This window comes from Ostrea edulis, chromosome 3, assembly GCF_947568905.1.
Source record: "Ostrea edulis chromosome 3, xbOstEdul1.1, whole genome shotgun sequence".
NCBI lineage: Eukaryota > Metazoa > Mollusca > Bivalvia > Ostreida > Ostreidae > Ostrea > Ostrea edulis.
In genome coordinates, this window is record NC_079166.1 from 11,780,707 (window position 1) to 11,798,087 (window position 17,381).

Genomic DNA, 17,381 nt, shown 5'->3' on the forward strand with positions numbered 1-17,381 from the left:
ATACAAGTGTGTGTTTTCATACATGTACCTTTGTTGCGAACAGACTTGCGCTTATTCATAAAGCTACCTCAGAGCAAAAGTGGAATTATGTAAATTCCAAATAGAATCCTGTTGAGTGTGCATCAAGAGGGATCCATTGACCACAAGGAGTGGCTAAAGGGACCACAATTTATTTGGAAAAGGGAGCAAGAATGGCCGATAACCTCAGAAACTTCTGTCGGAGATGACGAATTCAACAGGACCCACTGGGGGCCTCAAAGCGGCCCCAGACCCCCTGCCTCATAAAGTTGCGCCCTCTAATCGCAATTCTTGGATCCGCCACTGATATGATTAAAGTAGAAATCAATTCTCATATGCTGGTAATTTCTCACAATGACGAAACAAGGTGATAAATGAAATAAATTGAGTCTGAAACAGTAGTGACAACTCTAACTGTTCCTTGCATTTCTGATGTATTTACGCTTGATTTATTTCTAGAGATCATACAACTCAAAGACTAATATTAACAATAATTTCAACCCCTTATATTAATGAAAGGCGAAGATAACGATTAGTGATCAATCTCATTAATTTAAAAAAATATTCTTGAAAATACATTCACACCAATCCTACAGAAACAAAAAACATTAATTCCACAGAAACGCATGTACAATTTGAAAACTTCTATCAGAAAAGACCGCGGTCTGCAGTGATTATATTTAGAGAAGGCTACCTCCTCTGTGCTGCTTTTTTATTCGAGGAATAATGATATTATGTTAAAAAATTCAATTGCGTATTTTCCAAATTCCAATAGAAAAAAATGAAATTTTCTCACTATTTCAACAAAATCCCACAGGCTTTGAAATTTCTCTATAAAATGTTTAATTTACCAGTATAATATTTCCCCCAGAAACAAAATCGCCAATAGGAAAATAAATCATCCTAAAGAAGTTTTATAATTTCCAGTGGATTTGTCGAAATTATGCGTGAAACTGGATTTTCCGCTATTCCGATGAATATAGCCGTGCTGTCGTAAGACATTTTGTTCTCATAGCCGATTAATTATCTGGTAGACCAGTCAATCCTATGTCTAGAGATTAATTGGACTCGATTTTTATATGAACTCTGAACATACTTCACTTATATTGAGCGCAGTCCCTGAGTCTTATCCACCGTCTTCTCTAAAGATTGAAACAAAAAATCCGGAAAATTATTCACCTTTTTTCAGGAGACGGTGGATAATCTTTTTCCAGATTTTGTTTCAATTCAATTAATAAAACTTCAGACTGCTGTATATTGAAACGTCACCAGTTGTAGGTAAACTAAAGTACCACAAATTTACACACGTGCATAATGCTCACAGTCATACCAGTGAGGATTCTTTGTAAAGCGAACACATAGGTATGTTCAGTAGAGCGAGTGCTCGCTAACAGTGTCATACCTGGCGCGCACCTGTCAACTGAACGGAGGCGAGCGCTCGTTTTTTATCCAATATGGCGGACAATTTGAGTTTATAACTGTTACGAAAGTCACAATTGTAGATTTTTAACGATTTAGCATTTACAATGATTTTCGGAATATACGATCGACTGGGGTTCTGATTTTAGATGCTTTGTGACGACAACCGACGAAAGGAAACTGAGTATGGAAATGAAAAAGACTTCGACAATCGTGTATTTTTGTCTCTGTGAAATTGAGAATTAATACAGAGGTACAAACAATTGGTTCCCTTGTCGTATCACTATGTTATTATCGTCTGCTTCACTTCTCAGTCGTGGACAAGCGAATATCCTCTGTATCAGTGTTCCGTCTGCGCACAGGGGCATCTTTATGATCTTATCACACATATATAAATACCTTATCCGCTCTGTTCTCAATCACACATATATAAATACACAAAGCGGATAAGATGCCCCTGTGGTCTGCGAGATTTTGTTTTGACTGCCCTGGGAGTAGCCCTCACCCCAGATCCTAATGGTTGAAGAAGGGGGAAAATGCTTGGTAAAGTACAGAACTTGCATTTACCTGCAAGTTGATACAACAAATACAAGTCCTCTCAAAATATGTTGTATACCTTAAATGTTTAGATCTATAAATTTAAAAATGCAGGAACTGTTTAAACTTTTATGTATAAAAAAGAAATCGAATACAACCTGTATATGTTGACTGATTTAATACTCAAAATCAGCTAGAGCCTCTTATTTTAGGTGGGTTTTTTTTATACTGTATAATCCCTCAGATTTTGTTTTTTATGTTCCATAATTTAGCAAAGATGACATGTTATAAAGAACTTAGTACTACCAATACATGTACTGATGGAGATCTAGGTAAGTAGCCAAGAAAGGTAGGTATATTCATTATTGTATTGCTTCATGTTATTAACATGTTTTATTCCCTCACCCTCTTTTTTAAAAAGAAAAACAATCACAGTTCACAAACATTTTGACCAGTAATGATACATTACTTTAAAAGATTATGCTTTTAAAATCATCTGTAGGTCTACATAATGTTGATCATAAATATCAAAGCAGGGTAGCCTTATTGTTCATAAATTTTCACAGGCTCACAGATTACAATTTTTGCTTCAAAATCGTGTACACTGTATATATATATATTGATGATCAAAAAATCTTCCAAGAGCTTGAGGGCATTGTTACCTGACTGTTCATATTTTTCATCTGTTCAGCATGTCAAAAGGAAAACATGTTTGATGGGGACTGAGAAATTTTTTAGCTGTTGATATTGTACATGTCTGAATGTTTCGATATCTCAATTTCTTCTTTTTCTAACTATCCTTGTATGTCACTAACTGTCTGTTATGAGGATCTGTGGGTTCGAATCCCACCACTACTTATGTATATGATCCAGAGTAGTGAGTACTATAGGGAGATCGTCATTGTCTGACTAATAATGTAATAATGATCTGTAATTTATATGCCTTTGTGATAGTAACTGTTTTGATTTTGTTATCCTAATTTCTTATTCTTTATCCATAAACCTTTAATCCTTGCTAATTTTCTGTTATGAGGATCTGTGGGTTCAAATCCCACTACTAATATATATTTGATACGAAGTAGTGCATAATATATCAGTGAGATCCCCAATGTCTCTCTAATAGTGTTATAATTAAATTAATGAAAGACTGCTTCAAGTGTATTCACTCAATGATTTTAAATTGTTTCTTGAAATATTGTCAAAATCTATGTTAGTTTCAGCTTTTATTCATCTATTAGAAAATCATTATGTTATTGTTCAAACCCCTGTATTCCAAATGCTAATATTGTGTGTGTTGTTTATTGTTTCCTTTGAGGATCTATTGTTTAAAACCCACCACTACTGCAAGAAATAATTGTAACTTCTTTTCTTTAGATCAATATGTATGGATAAATGTCAAAAACTAATCATCAATCATAATTGAGGTTTTCCCAGAAAATACATGAACACATTTACACTTACATTTTTGACAAATTTAGGGATGTGTGTACCCCCACATCTTTTTTAAAACTACCAGTCTTTATAAAAGAAGGGTTTGTTCATGAATAACCTGTGTGGCTATATTTACATAGTTTTAATTTGAGACTGCTGAATTTCAGGTACAATATTATCAATGAAAGATGAGGCAGTTGCTGCATGGTGATCCCGCTGTAAATCCTGTGCCTGTGGCTTCCTCCATTCAGCCATCATCATCAGCAACACCTTTCCCATAGAAGAAGAAGACTAAAGTTGCCAGCATATCAAAGGATCTAAGCTGGGTGACATCATTTAAAGAGGACTTGCATCAAATGCATGCCGAGAGGATGGAGGATGAGAAAAAGCTGTTGGCTTTAGAAGAAAGGAGAGTTGTTGCACTTGAGAAACTGGCTGATTTTGTTCACAAATAAACTTTGAATACTGATCACATATATGCCATACATTGAAGTGAACATGATAAGACATATATACAGTGTATAGGAATCTGCCCCTTCAGAATATAAATCCTCTTTCTGAAACTAAATGTATGAGTATGGAAATTGATTTCAGAGGTGTAGGGGAACAAGGTGTATCAAAACATTTTGTAACATATAACTCATGGCTGCTTCATCATTTATTAGGGTCCTGCCATATGGTGGGTGCCCTATAGTAATAACTTTGTCCGTCCGTCTGTCAGCACTTTCTGTAACACACATTAATTAAAGTTTTCAGGGGAAGATTTTCATAAAGATACATATTACTTGGATTAGAAAGAGGGAGACCCCTTCGATTTTCACATTTATCAATTTTGTCTTTATTTATTTGAAGGTTTTTTATGGCGTGTAAAGCATAACAATATTATACAAATCTTGATTTATATTTGATGATCTTAATATTTATATCCGAAAATTTTCATTTATATGTGATAAATCTTGATTTATATTCGATAATCTTGTTATTTGTCTTCGATAAATCTTGGTTTATATTTGATAATCTTGTTATTTATATTTGATAAATTGAAAAAGATTATCGAATATAAATCAAAATTCATCAAATACAGATAACAAGATTATCGAATAAAAATCAAGATTTATCGCATATAAATCAAAGTTTTCCCATATAAATATCAAGATACCCGAGTATACATAAAAATACCGCCTATAAATATCAAGATTGTTGAATATAGATTAAGATTTTCGCATATAAATATCAAGACTAGAATATAAATCAAGATTTTTGCATATGAATTGGAATTTGTATAATATTGCATATCACACGTACATACATATGCATATATATATATATTTATGTGTGTATGTCGGTTTTCTAATGTATAGTGTCCTGTGGGGATCCGGATTAGAATAGGTCCTCCGTAATCCTTGCTTGTTGTAATAGGAGACTAAATGGGGGTGGTCCTTCAGATGAGACCAAAAAAAAAAAAAAAAAACCCCGAGGTCCTGTGTCACAGCAGGTGTGGCACGATAAAGATCCTTCCCTGCTCAAAGGACGTAAGCCCCGAGCATAGGCCTATATTTTGCAGCCCTTCACCGGCAATGGTGACGTTTCCATATGAGTGAATTATTCTCGAGAGGACGTTAAACAATATAAAATCAATCAATCTATTGTATATTGTAAATACGTTGTGTAGATTTAAAAAAGAAAAAGATTATGATCTCCCCCTCCCTGTCTATAGATATTTTTTGTCCTGTCTGCGTGTCCAAATCTTTAACATTGCTCATAACTTTTGAATGGTGAGTGATAGATAGGGCTATCATATTTCACACATATATCTTATATTTCACATTCTTTGTGACAATTATGTTGATGTGACCTTGGCCTGATTTCAAGAAAATTTAACTTCTTCAATATCTCCTGAAATATTTAAGGTTGCTCACTACACCTCCAAATAATTTCTCAGCTCAGCATGAAATGATTTAATTATGAAAAATATGATGACATATAATAAGTACATGTGTCAAAAAGGCAACAATAAGCAATTTTGGAGAGAGAGAGATAGATGGTTTTCAAAAATTTATTGCAGTAGATAACATAAAACAAAGCAAAAAAAAACCCGCGGATTTGAACTCGGGATCTGCGGATCAGTCATCAGATACCTTATCCACTGAGCTACGTAAATATACAAACAAATCGATTGCAATACAAGTATTTTCACAAAACATTTGAATCACCACCTTGTGACTTAGTCATAAAATATGTAAGTGTTAATGTAGTGAGCTGCCGTAAGGTAGGGATTTTGTATATAAATTTCTTATGGCAAGACCTTTCATTCCATAATCTATTACTTTGACCTCCTGAGCAGCAAGGTCATGTTAATCATATCCCCATGTTGTGTGAATTCATGTTCGGTTAAGTTCTGACGCTTTGGTACTAAGTTGGGGGGGGGGGGGGCACCATATAGGGTTAGGTAGTCTGTTTCATTCTTGTCTCCATTACAATTTGCTTAATAATCGATCGGAAAGGAAGATATTTACATTTATTTTTTTATTTATTGTTTTGTCAACATTCCTCACAATGGTCTAGATCCTTTAACTTGACTATTAGTGACCAACAATTTAAACTAATTAAATCTGAAAATTAATAACAAATGCAACAGAAGCTGCATCAGTACATGTAGAATGCCAGAAAGAGCATGTGCACGTGTTAAAATAGTATGGGTGTGAAAACTGGGGACTGACCTGACTAACTAAGGATCTAAAAATGTGGGTCACATACATTAAAACTAATATGACTTTCTGATTAAGCATATCTCAATTTCTAATCAACAAAAACAAGTTGTTTTTTTTTAACTATTTTATCTCTAAGACAACCTAATGCAATGGTGACAACTTCCTTACAAATCAGCTGTTCAATAGTCAATCATTTCCAAGATAAATTTTAACAAACTTAATCTAATTAAAATTATATTGTTTTTGGTGTAGCGATCATAGAACCGATTTTTTTTTAAATTGGATTGAAAGCAATATTTCAATAATTGTTCAATAAGATATGAACAATTGATTAAAGATTAATAAATTGTTACAGTATATTTTTCTCCACGACAAGCTTTAAAAGTACTTTTTAAAATTGTTTTCTAGACATTTACGACATGCTCAATCAGAAAACCAAACCATATTAGTCATATGTTTTAATGTATATAGCCTACATTCTTGTAGAATAGGTCTTCAATTACACCGTTGCGAATCAGGTGTGCCTTTGACATTAAAATAGCTATTATACGAAAGTCAACACAATGAAAATTTCAAACAAAAAAGTAACACTTTATCAATAACGAATTGTCACAATTCTCAGTAACAAATCTATATAAATATAAAATGGTAGTTCTGCGTGCAATAGAAGAAGAGAACACTGGCATGTTTTTTGGTTTTCAGTCAAAAACTTTTCGACCGCCAAAATACTAGCTATCAGGTGTTACTTACTCGTTTGATATTTCCGTTGTGTTGACTTTCCGTGTACTTGATCATGTAAAATTCACATAATTTACCACTGTGAATTAGACATTCTCTTGCGTACCATTTCATAGAGTACATATACATGTATTGTATGAAATAATGGGGGTTTCCCTATATCTCCCATTTCTTCGGAATGTTCTGTGCGATAGGTTTTTCTAAGGACTAATTAAATCACCAGTGGAACATGAATTGGAGCTTAAATATATGACATTTCACAATGAATGGATATATCCGATCATCTGTGTATCTAAAATTTATCTTTTTTTCTTCTACAGGATCATGTACATGAGACAAGATCTAAAAAATGTAGATACACGAGAAATAAAACTTATTTAAAGATAACTAATATAATATAATTATATTAAGCCTATACAGGCTATCTATAGGCTCTTCATATTTGGGCAAATCGTCTTTCAATTAATGCTAAATAAGAAAGTCTTCCGTTTATCTTTAGGCTTACAGGCTTAATTAACACCTTATATGTATATAATCTTAATATTGGAATCTGATCTGAAGCTTGGTCGATCGTCCGAAGAGCCATTGTTATTGATGATAGCAGGCGATAAAGAGATTTGACAGACGAACCACTTATTTGTAACTATGGATTCTAAAAATGTTACATAGAGACAAAAAGTGGTAAAATTTGTCATTTCTCAGGACAAAGTATTGTTTTCAAAGTCCTTGTCTCTTCCCGTCAACTGTACGACGCAAATAAAGTTCAAATCTGTTCAAATTCGACATTCCAGAATGTACAGAAGCTATCAGAGGGCAGCTTTCGTCAAAAATAAAATGAAAGATCCACTGATCAACACATTCGACGCCATATTGGATTACAAGGCGAACTACATTGGGAGCAGGTTCGCGAGCGATCGCGAGCACTTTGGCGAACTCTACCGTTCAGAAGCGAGCGCCCGCGAACAATCGCGAGCGCTCGCTCTGCTGAACAGGCCTCATGTCGCAACGCGAGACCTCGATTTTCATCCGAAACCAACGTCTTCCAAGCGTTTGGCAAAGGGGCAGTCACACTGTACATGAACTACCTACTTTTACGTCTTACAGTATATGTAGGGTTGACGCCGCTGAGGCACGAGCGGGGCTTGAACCCACGACCACCTGGTCACAAATCAAACGCTGCAACCACTGAACCACAGCAACCAGTACTACCAGCTGGTAGAATCAGCTGATAAATTATATATTTTTTTCTGCGTAACAACAAATAACGTATAAATCTTTTACAGATCATTTACCGTAATCTGTGTTTTAGTCTCGGTGAGTGTTTGTTAAAAGTAAATGGAGTTATTTGCATGAAAAACACTAAACTTATCTACCATCTAGGGCTGCTGTGAGCCTGCATGTGATAGACGTAATTTGTGTAGGATGAAAACGTGACGCTCGATCTTCCTTTTCAGAGTTCAGTTAAAACGTCCTATCAAACATAAATGCAAAAATCAGTTCAATGACATGATAAGAATTCTATATGATCCTCAGTTTTCCATTATTTGAAATATAAAACATAGCAAATATTTTCTTACATCCGTCTAAGTTTGGATTTTTAATTAGTCAATACGGTGGAAAAAACAACCCCACGGGTCACGTATACTTAATTAGGTTTTAACCATTATATTCACACTGAAACACGTTTTTTGAAAAATTACGGATTATATGTTTAAAAACCATTAGCGTTCCTATAATAGTCTTTGCATTTATTCTGACTATCTTCTATTCCATGAAATAGATATCCAGGAACAATGAGGAGAAAGCAGCTTTCAGTGGTGTACATACACTGGTTATTAAGCCGCACATTAACACTTATACAATTCTGATCTCCATACACCCAGAGCCGGGTGATTCACTTCATTCATGTATACATGTAATTGGAAATCAACTACATACAGGATCTTTGATGTCGTAGAGATATAATTTTTGAATAGGACAGTTATTGCGATAGAAATGGACTGACTAATTGTTTTATTTCAAGGTAATTCGGGTGCAATTCTTCATTTGAAATACGGTTCCTTATTGTACGATGATGTTATTTTCATATATATGAAATATACAAAAATATTCGTGGAAGTAAAATTCGTATACTTACTGAAATAATGGAGATCAATGCATTTCGCCTGTATATATATGACGTTCGTAGCGTAAGTGCTTCATGAAAAGGACGCCGGCGTGACGCTTTGTTTTTCGTAATCTCATGTATTTTCAAATATTTACATTCAAATTTCAGTACTGTCGGAGAATTTCAAACCATTAATATTGTCGTACTATATTCATCACGATGCATGTGCACATCGAAGGCAAAAACCTCGGAAATGTAAATACATGTACAGCGTATAAGTAAATGAACGCGCTTCGTGAAGTATGTCGGGGTGAAAAATAACCGTTCATACCGTTATGTATATAAATTGATTCTATCTCTGACATTCTACTTTCATCTCTGACATTCTACTTTCATTTCTGACATTCTACTTTCATTTCTATCGGAATTCCCATCTGTTTTATTAGACGTAGTGTACTACTTTTTATCAAGATTCATACTCGCATTGTTTACAACTGCGGCGCATTCATGAGGAAATGACTATCATTACAATGTGTAAAAGCATCATTGGTAAAAAAAAAACAACATTGGAATTTTAGATATTCAAGATTGAACGTCACCCACACTGCTTTCAATTTTCTCCTTGAATGAATCCAGGTACAATGCGGATTCGCGTCCTTCAGGTCTCAAGGCGAAGGTTCGTGTGTACCTTGGTGTTGATCTAGAAAATGATGAAATCAAACGATGACTGCACAGTTAGTTAATGTACGTGTCTAACAGAGTTTGAAGTGTTTTGTCACGATTTATTAGAGAACCAAACAATTTACTCTCAATAATCACAGTAAATAAAAGCTTTATTTCCCTTGTGAGGTGATTCGGTGAATGGAGGACAGATGATCAAAGAAAGCCTACACAGCGATGATCATTATCTTCAGGTGATGGCCAAGAGAAATGGTAGCATGTAAAGCCAGTTTACTCAGTTGAGTTCTCAAAGATATCAAAGCGAACAAAAGAAGTGCATTTGTAATAGAACACGAGATACGTTTACTGCGCGATAACTTGAAGTCTGCAGTTGCTGTTGTTTTGCCTCCATTCTACGTTACTGTTATTTTACATGCAAGATATAGCATGTCACAAAAATGCATATCATGCACGAATTGTAAATTTCAAATATATCGATAACGGCGATAAAAAGCTGACGACATATTTATCACAATGCCTCCGTAGAGAATTAAAGTTATTTTCTGTCGGAGATACTTTATAAACATCACCACAATCAATAAAACGAACGATGACTGATTGCATTTTCAAGTATTCATGAATGTATTTTATTTTCTCGTTTTTCGTAGAATAGTCAGAGACGACAGCGATCAGATAAACGTAAACTGTTAGGTCTTGAATTTAAAAAAAGCCCAGTTTAATCCCAAAAGAGAAGGAAAAGGGGGTAGTTTCATTTTAAACCTCATTTCTTCCTCCCGGTAAGTCTATTAGGAATATCATTCACATAAAACTAAGGTATAACTGAACTCGCCTGTGACACGTAATGACGTCAAATGCTATTTACAGTCTAAATTGCTCTCTTGGGATATATGCAAAAAAGTTTATGACTTTTTTCTGTGCTTTTAACGAAAATTATACCTAACACTACTGATATATTTAGACTTTTTCTTTTAGATTCATCCATCTTTCAAAACCCAGCGTGTAATGCAGGGTGACAAACCGCTGTCTAGTGATCTAAATATGTACAGTTATTTTGAGACTGTTAACGTTAATGATATTCATAAAATTCTGCACACATGTTATTCTATTAGATATCATTATGCTTGTCCTTTCATATCTTACTAATTATTATTTATCAGGAAGGGAATTGTACTGTGAGGTTTTGTTTGAAAATAGATGGTGAAATTATTCCTAAGGCTATATTGCTATATATTTTGTCTCCATATATTCTTTATATTGTATACATATGCAAACAGTTATAATATATAACCCCTTCCATCTGTGTCTGTATGTCTGTCTGTGTGTAAGGTTGATGGGATGTGTAACTGATGTTGGAAAATGATGATAATAATAAAAGATATTATTATGCTGCTTTTTTGTGATAATCGTACTTTATCTTATTGATACATGCATATCGATAATGATAGGAATTTGTTAAGATGGAGCGTCTCACACTGCTCGATTCCTTATATATGCTACGTAATATTTACCCCCTGTAATGTCACGATTTTTCAAAAGGATCTAATTAATTTTGGTTTGTTTACAAGGCACATATATCCCACTATTTCAACCCTCCGCGAGCACCCAAAAAAAAAAAAAAAAAAAAAAAAAAAAAAAATAAATAAATAAATAAAAAAAAAAAATAATAAAAAAAATTATTAAAAAGAAAAAAGAATAAAAAAAATAGGCAGTTATCTTAATAAAGGCACGAGCGCATTAATTCAGAGGCGGATTGAAGGGGGTGGGGATGGGCACAACTGTTGCGCCCCTAAAATTTTCAAAGTTAAAGTAAATCATGGTCTCTTGTTTACAAAAATGTAAACGATAAAAGAAGCAATAATTTCTTCCACTATCGGAGGAATAAATGACAAAATCTTTTGATTTACTGAATTATTCTTATTGTGAAAACTTACATTTTTTTCCAAAAACCCTTGAAATTTGCGTCATTTTATTAATTTCACCTTCTTAAAAATGTCAGAAAATAGTAAATATTACTACATAGGAGAGATATTTCAAGCCTTATTACATCTGTAAAATGCAGGAGCTTCCTAGGGTTTCGCCCCTTGGACATCCCCCCCCCGGGACTTTGCCCTGGACCCACTGAGGGCATCAAGGCGGCCCCCATCCTCATAAAAAGTTGCGCCCCCTAACCGCAATTCCTGGATCCGCCTCCTGTTTATCTTTATAAAACCAAGTATACTTTTGTATATCATAGACCACAAAATTTTGATTCCTTGAAAATTTTATGAATTCGTAGTATTGTAAAGTTCGTGAAATCCATTACTGTATATGAATTTTTCCATTGGCTAATCGATAGGAATTGATTGGTTGAATGTTGAAATGATGATGGTGCTGGCGACATGCTTATTAGTCCTCTAACGTGACAAGAGTACGCAATCTGTTTCATTTTTTTGTGAAATTTCCCAGTAATCAATGGTCGCATCTCTCAATTAGTATACCATCAAGTCACATTGTTTTGCTATTTCAAGCACGTTTCTGGTTTCATCTGACAATTTTTATTTATGCTCACATGAGAATGACTTTGAATAAGACATCTTGTTCCGTGGTCACCTCTCCAGTTACTGCGGACGTCCAGGGTCTGGCCTGGAGGTTATAAAACCTTTTTGAGCAGGTTTTCATACTCAAACTACGTGCTCTAAATCGTACTCATACTCAAAAGTGAAGGTTTTAAAACTATAAAATTATTCTCACACTCAAATGGAGTACATCTTTAAGATTTTTCAACTATGTTTGGAAGCTTGCTCAGATTTGTACTCAATACAAACACGGCTGAGTTTGAGTATGAGTACGGTAAAAGTTTTTAACCCCCAGGCCAGGTCATATTCTATTGTTTATGTCCAAGATAATAATCCACAGGTTGCTTCACTGACTGTGACAGAAATTTTTCAATCCTAATCCTATTGCTATAAGAAATTTAAAAAGAATAAGTAATTAACACGTCTCTCTGTATGTATATCATATATATATAGAGAGAGAGAGAGAGAGAGAGAGAGAGAGAGAGAGAGGGGGGGGGGGAAGAAACAAATGGACTCATAAATGTGTTCATAGTTGACCTAATTGAAGAAATATTTAACATAAAGAACAGACAATAAATTTCACTTTATTTGGACACCCACTTCCGCTCCTACCCGGGGTTGAACTCATTACCCGCAGAACCCAATCTCCTAACAGCATGTGAGCGCTAGACCGCTCGACCAGCTAGGAAATATATACCAAATCTCCTAACAGCATGTGAGCGCTAGACCGCTCGACCAGCTAGGAAATATATGGCAATACATACAACTACAAATCGTACTCTTTCGTAAAATGAATCAACACAAAAATTCAAAAGTGTAACAAACGACTACTGCTTCGTTCGTTTTATCTGGGGAGCTCAGAACTTTGCGGTGCATTTCGATCAATTAGTGAGCTCTGCTATTTCTCTCTGGACAATAAATAATTCAAAAGATCCTAAATGATATATGGAACGGTTATATATGTACAAACACACACACCAGCGAGTTAAAAGATAATGTCCTTCCATATCACATCGCCTAAGTCACAGCTGTCTATTTCCAATATGAATTTCAGATCACGAGGTCACGTGATAGTGAGATACTCTGGTTGAGATCGGATAGTCTTCATGTGCATCTGAATAAAATGCATGCGGCTTGGACGGACGAGTGCTTATGGAATAAATTATTCAGACTCTCTATCTTTTGATGTTCGTCTTTTCGGTATAATAAATGACAGAGAATACTGGGTTTAATCTTGATAAACAGTCAATTTAAACCTGAAATATTAATAAAATAATAATTAAAAAACACCCAACAAAACCAACAAATAGAAGTGATAATTGATTCCTCTATTCATAAAGAAATATAGGATCGTTCTAACAGACCCGGACATACTTGGCTGTCTGGTGTCTACCATTCATTAATGTCGCCTATTCAGAATCTGAGCCTTCAAATCGTCAAATTGTAGATTTGAAACTATTGTATTTTGATTCAAAATTTCGTTGCTGTATTGTTAGAAAAATAAAGTAAAAATAAAAATCCAAGCATCGCGATCTGTCTCTCTTGCTAAGGAAGTTAGCTCCTGGGCTTTTGAGTACAACTGCACAGGATGCTGCAACTAAGTATTCACTGGTTCAATACTGATCCCATTGGTGCAAATATATTACACATCTATTGCTGAACCCTATCCAATTAATATTTTTTGGTGTCAATTCAAATTTTTAAAGGGTTTGACAGGGACTATATTTTGTGGCGGAAGGATTGATTAATCAAAACGTTCTAAATCTACATGATATCATAGTTTCTGTTTCATCCACTGTATCTTTTATCTTTATGCTCCTATACGGTATGTCCTGTATATTTCAGTTTTATAATTTATGATACAAGTAGGTGAGACTTGGAACTAGTTAAAATGTTGTAATTTATTAATTTGGTTGATATGTTTTCCCAAACAGTACACCGATTCTTAAAAGAGTTTAAATTAATTTACTCGAACTTTTGTATAAAAATTCAATATTTTTGCCAATAATATAAAAAAAAAATTGATCTCTAACCCCCCCCTTTTTAGTTCCATTTTGAATTTTAAGACAAGACCTTGAAAATTATGTGCAAAAAGGTCATTGTTTACTTCCATTACTAGCATTTAAATCTGTATTATTAGAAAACAAGATTGTGTATCTATTTTACGTAATGATTGATTTGTGTTGCTATTGTTGTGTTGACACAAACGGACAAATCAAGTTTAACTGAATAAATCTTAAGAGTTAATCTTAAGTGCTAAAAATGCATGTATAGCTCAATAAAAAAGCATCGTGACCACAATTTTTGTTTTTACAATTGTAATATCCTAGTTAATCTTCAATGTAGAAATCGAAAACACTTCCCAAAAAATTGACATTACTCCAAATCTCAGGTGCGAACCTCTTTAAATGTGATCCTGTGAAAGTTTTTGCGTGGATTTATAAATGTAGGGTGACATTTCTTTTTTCTGGACAGAAGAGAAAATTTCTGAGCCACTTACCAATTTGCCGGATCACATGGTCAAAAGCAATTAAAACAATCAATGAAAATACACTTAAACCAAAAAGCATTTCCTGATATAACAATTTGTGCAAGTCTGAAAATCAAATTACAATTAAACACCAATGAAGATCAAATAACAAATGAAATGACTGTCAGTAATAAAACACACTTGGGGGTATTTACAAAATGCAGCTTGATTCGATGCAGTGAATCAAGTTTATTGATTTCAAAAGATCTGCAAAATCTGAAAGGGGTGTGTGTCAAATTTACCTAATGCTCTTTTCAAATATTTTAATAATTACAATCTAATATCCATATTCAGTTGCAATAACCAAGTCTTTTGATTAGTTAACAAACTAGTTACACAAGCCGTAGTTGACCTTTGACGAGATCCACCACTATTACTACATTGTATCAACAATAACAATTGCCTAGCCAATTAGCACGTGTGCATAGCAACTGCACGGGATTCTGAGCTCGTTCCGTTTTCAGTCTGTTACTTTCATTTTATCTAGATCTAATGTGAAGGCCATATCATGTATTTAAGTGCTGTTTGTTATCCGTGAGCATACATTAATTGTATATCAGTTATTTACTATATAAATCGTACATGTAAATTTGAGTATGTTAATGCTTTGGAACTTAATTATTTCACAAACGTGTCCACAATAACGGACAATTTTTTACCCAGACGATGTATCCCTACGCGTTTGTGTTCTAACGTTTGAAGTTTTAAAAAAAAATGAGGCCCCGATAGTAATATACATTTTGAACGAATTCGAATTATAAGGATTAAGCATTCTTTTTAAAGAATTTATCGATGTGTAAACTCTTGGTATTTTACTCAGAAACTCTACATGAAAGTGCTTCGCGCTTTACTCAGTTTGTGAGTAACATGTCCAGAGTTTACTCATTGATAAATTCTTTAAAAAGAATGTTTAATCCTATATTGTCGTTCCGATGTACGTTTTCATTTCACATTTACACAACGTATTACAAATAAAAATTTCGACGGAAAAAAATGTGCAATCTATTACATTACCCCTAGCATGTTGCTAGGTCTGTATCAAATTGACATTTGAATTATTATGCAAGCATGATGATTTAAAAAAAAAAAATTGAACGATCAATCAAATTTCATACCACATAAGAGCTTAAGTAGAAGAAGAGGCCCACTCCTTTGAGGAGAGTAACTGACTGAGAAAGTTGTGATTCATAGCTGCGTTTGCGAAGATTTTTGCCGCAGTCTTGGATGCGATCGCTGATGCTTGAGAAAATTCGCATAAAGCAAGGAAGCGAAGATTTGGAAAGCCAGAGGCGTGGACATCGTAAAAATGTACACAAACTGAATGCGTAAAACTATATTAGAATCCTGAATAGAAGGATACTGAAGTGAATTTTGGATGATGCAGTATAGAAATTACTGCGCATAACCTCCAGTATTTCAACATCCGATACTAAAGTGATCACAATGATCTGAGCCACTGGGTCGCCATCAGTAAAACATGAAATGTAACTTATGTCAGCAGTGAACGTTTCAGGTAACGTAGAGGTTAATCGTGTGGCGAAGTAGTTGGTTGATAGTGTTCCTTTTCTGCTGCATTAACCAACACCGTGCAGCGTGCCTGTACAGGTGAAACAGTATCGAGAGTATGATTAATCTTATCATCTGTTGTGTCAAAACAAATACCGAATGTGCAGATATATTGCATAACGAGCGGAAATTTGTTTACACACAGCTGTTTTGTGTTATAGCGCAATAGATGTAAACAAAAGTTGATTAATTCTAATGTTTCTATTACAGTGCTTGCGAAACAGTTACGAAATAAACAAGACTGTTTATTGAGCGCGATTGGTTAGATTTTCATTGTGATGTCACCGAGATGGGCGTGTCAACATTATGATGTCACGTTAGTGTAATCGTACGTTCAGCTCTTGAAATCTTATTGACTCACATTCACCATGGTCACGACACGTAGCGGGAAACATGAATTTTTGAAATCTTTCAAAAATTCACACGTAAAGATCGTGTAAATGTAAGCTTAATTTTCTTTACATCCCCCCGAAGCACAGAATTTTCGGGGGGGGGGGGTGCAGACAAATGAAATAACATAAAGTTGCGCAAGTTGGTTATGAAAATGATATCTGCACAAACCAGAGAATGCAGTGTATATCATTTCATCTCACCATATTATGTGTAATAGCAAGTATTTTTTTAAAAAAATTACATTTCAGGGAGATCCGCATGACGTCATTGATATGACTCAAGAGTGTAACATAATTTGGATCTTCCTGTCCCTGTGTAATCTGAAAATCAATGCAAACTTGTGTTTTCTGTGACATTTTTAATTTCTAATGACTTAACTATCAAAATCAATATATGAATGTAAAATATTCATACCAATTTGTTGAGTGTACTATTTAGCATTAATAATTTAATGATATAATTGATCTATCGTAATAGGTTTCTAACTCATTTGGGATTCACTAAACTCCGTGCAGATATGCAAATTACCAAATCAATGATTACAAAACATCTTTGGATACTCCGCTAAATGTCCTGCTTTGCCGGATACACACGGCGGATGTCATGCCATCAGGTATTCTCGGTAGATTTCACACACTGTCGATTACTTAGTCAAGATAACGAACAGTGACCAATTTTATAAACCCGACAACATT

The 17,381-nt window shown here is 34.4% G+C and overlaps 1 long non-coding RNA gene across 1 annotated transcript; it reads left to right on the top strand.

Annotated features, from left to right (window-relative positions):
• The first annotated feature begins 1,585 nt into the window (after positions 1 to 1,585).
• Positions 1,586 to 3,973, top strand: LOC130053229 (uncharacterized). Its single transcript, XR_008801756.1, has 3 exons — positions 1,586 to 1,690; positions 2,247 to 2,306; positions 3,573 to 3,973. It is a non-coding gene; the product is annotated as an uncharacterized LOC130053229 (long non-coding RNA).
• The last annotated feature ends 13,408 nt before the right edge of the window (positions 3,974 to 17,381 follow it).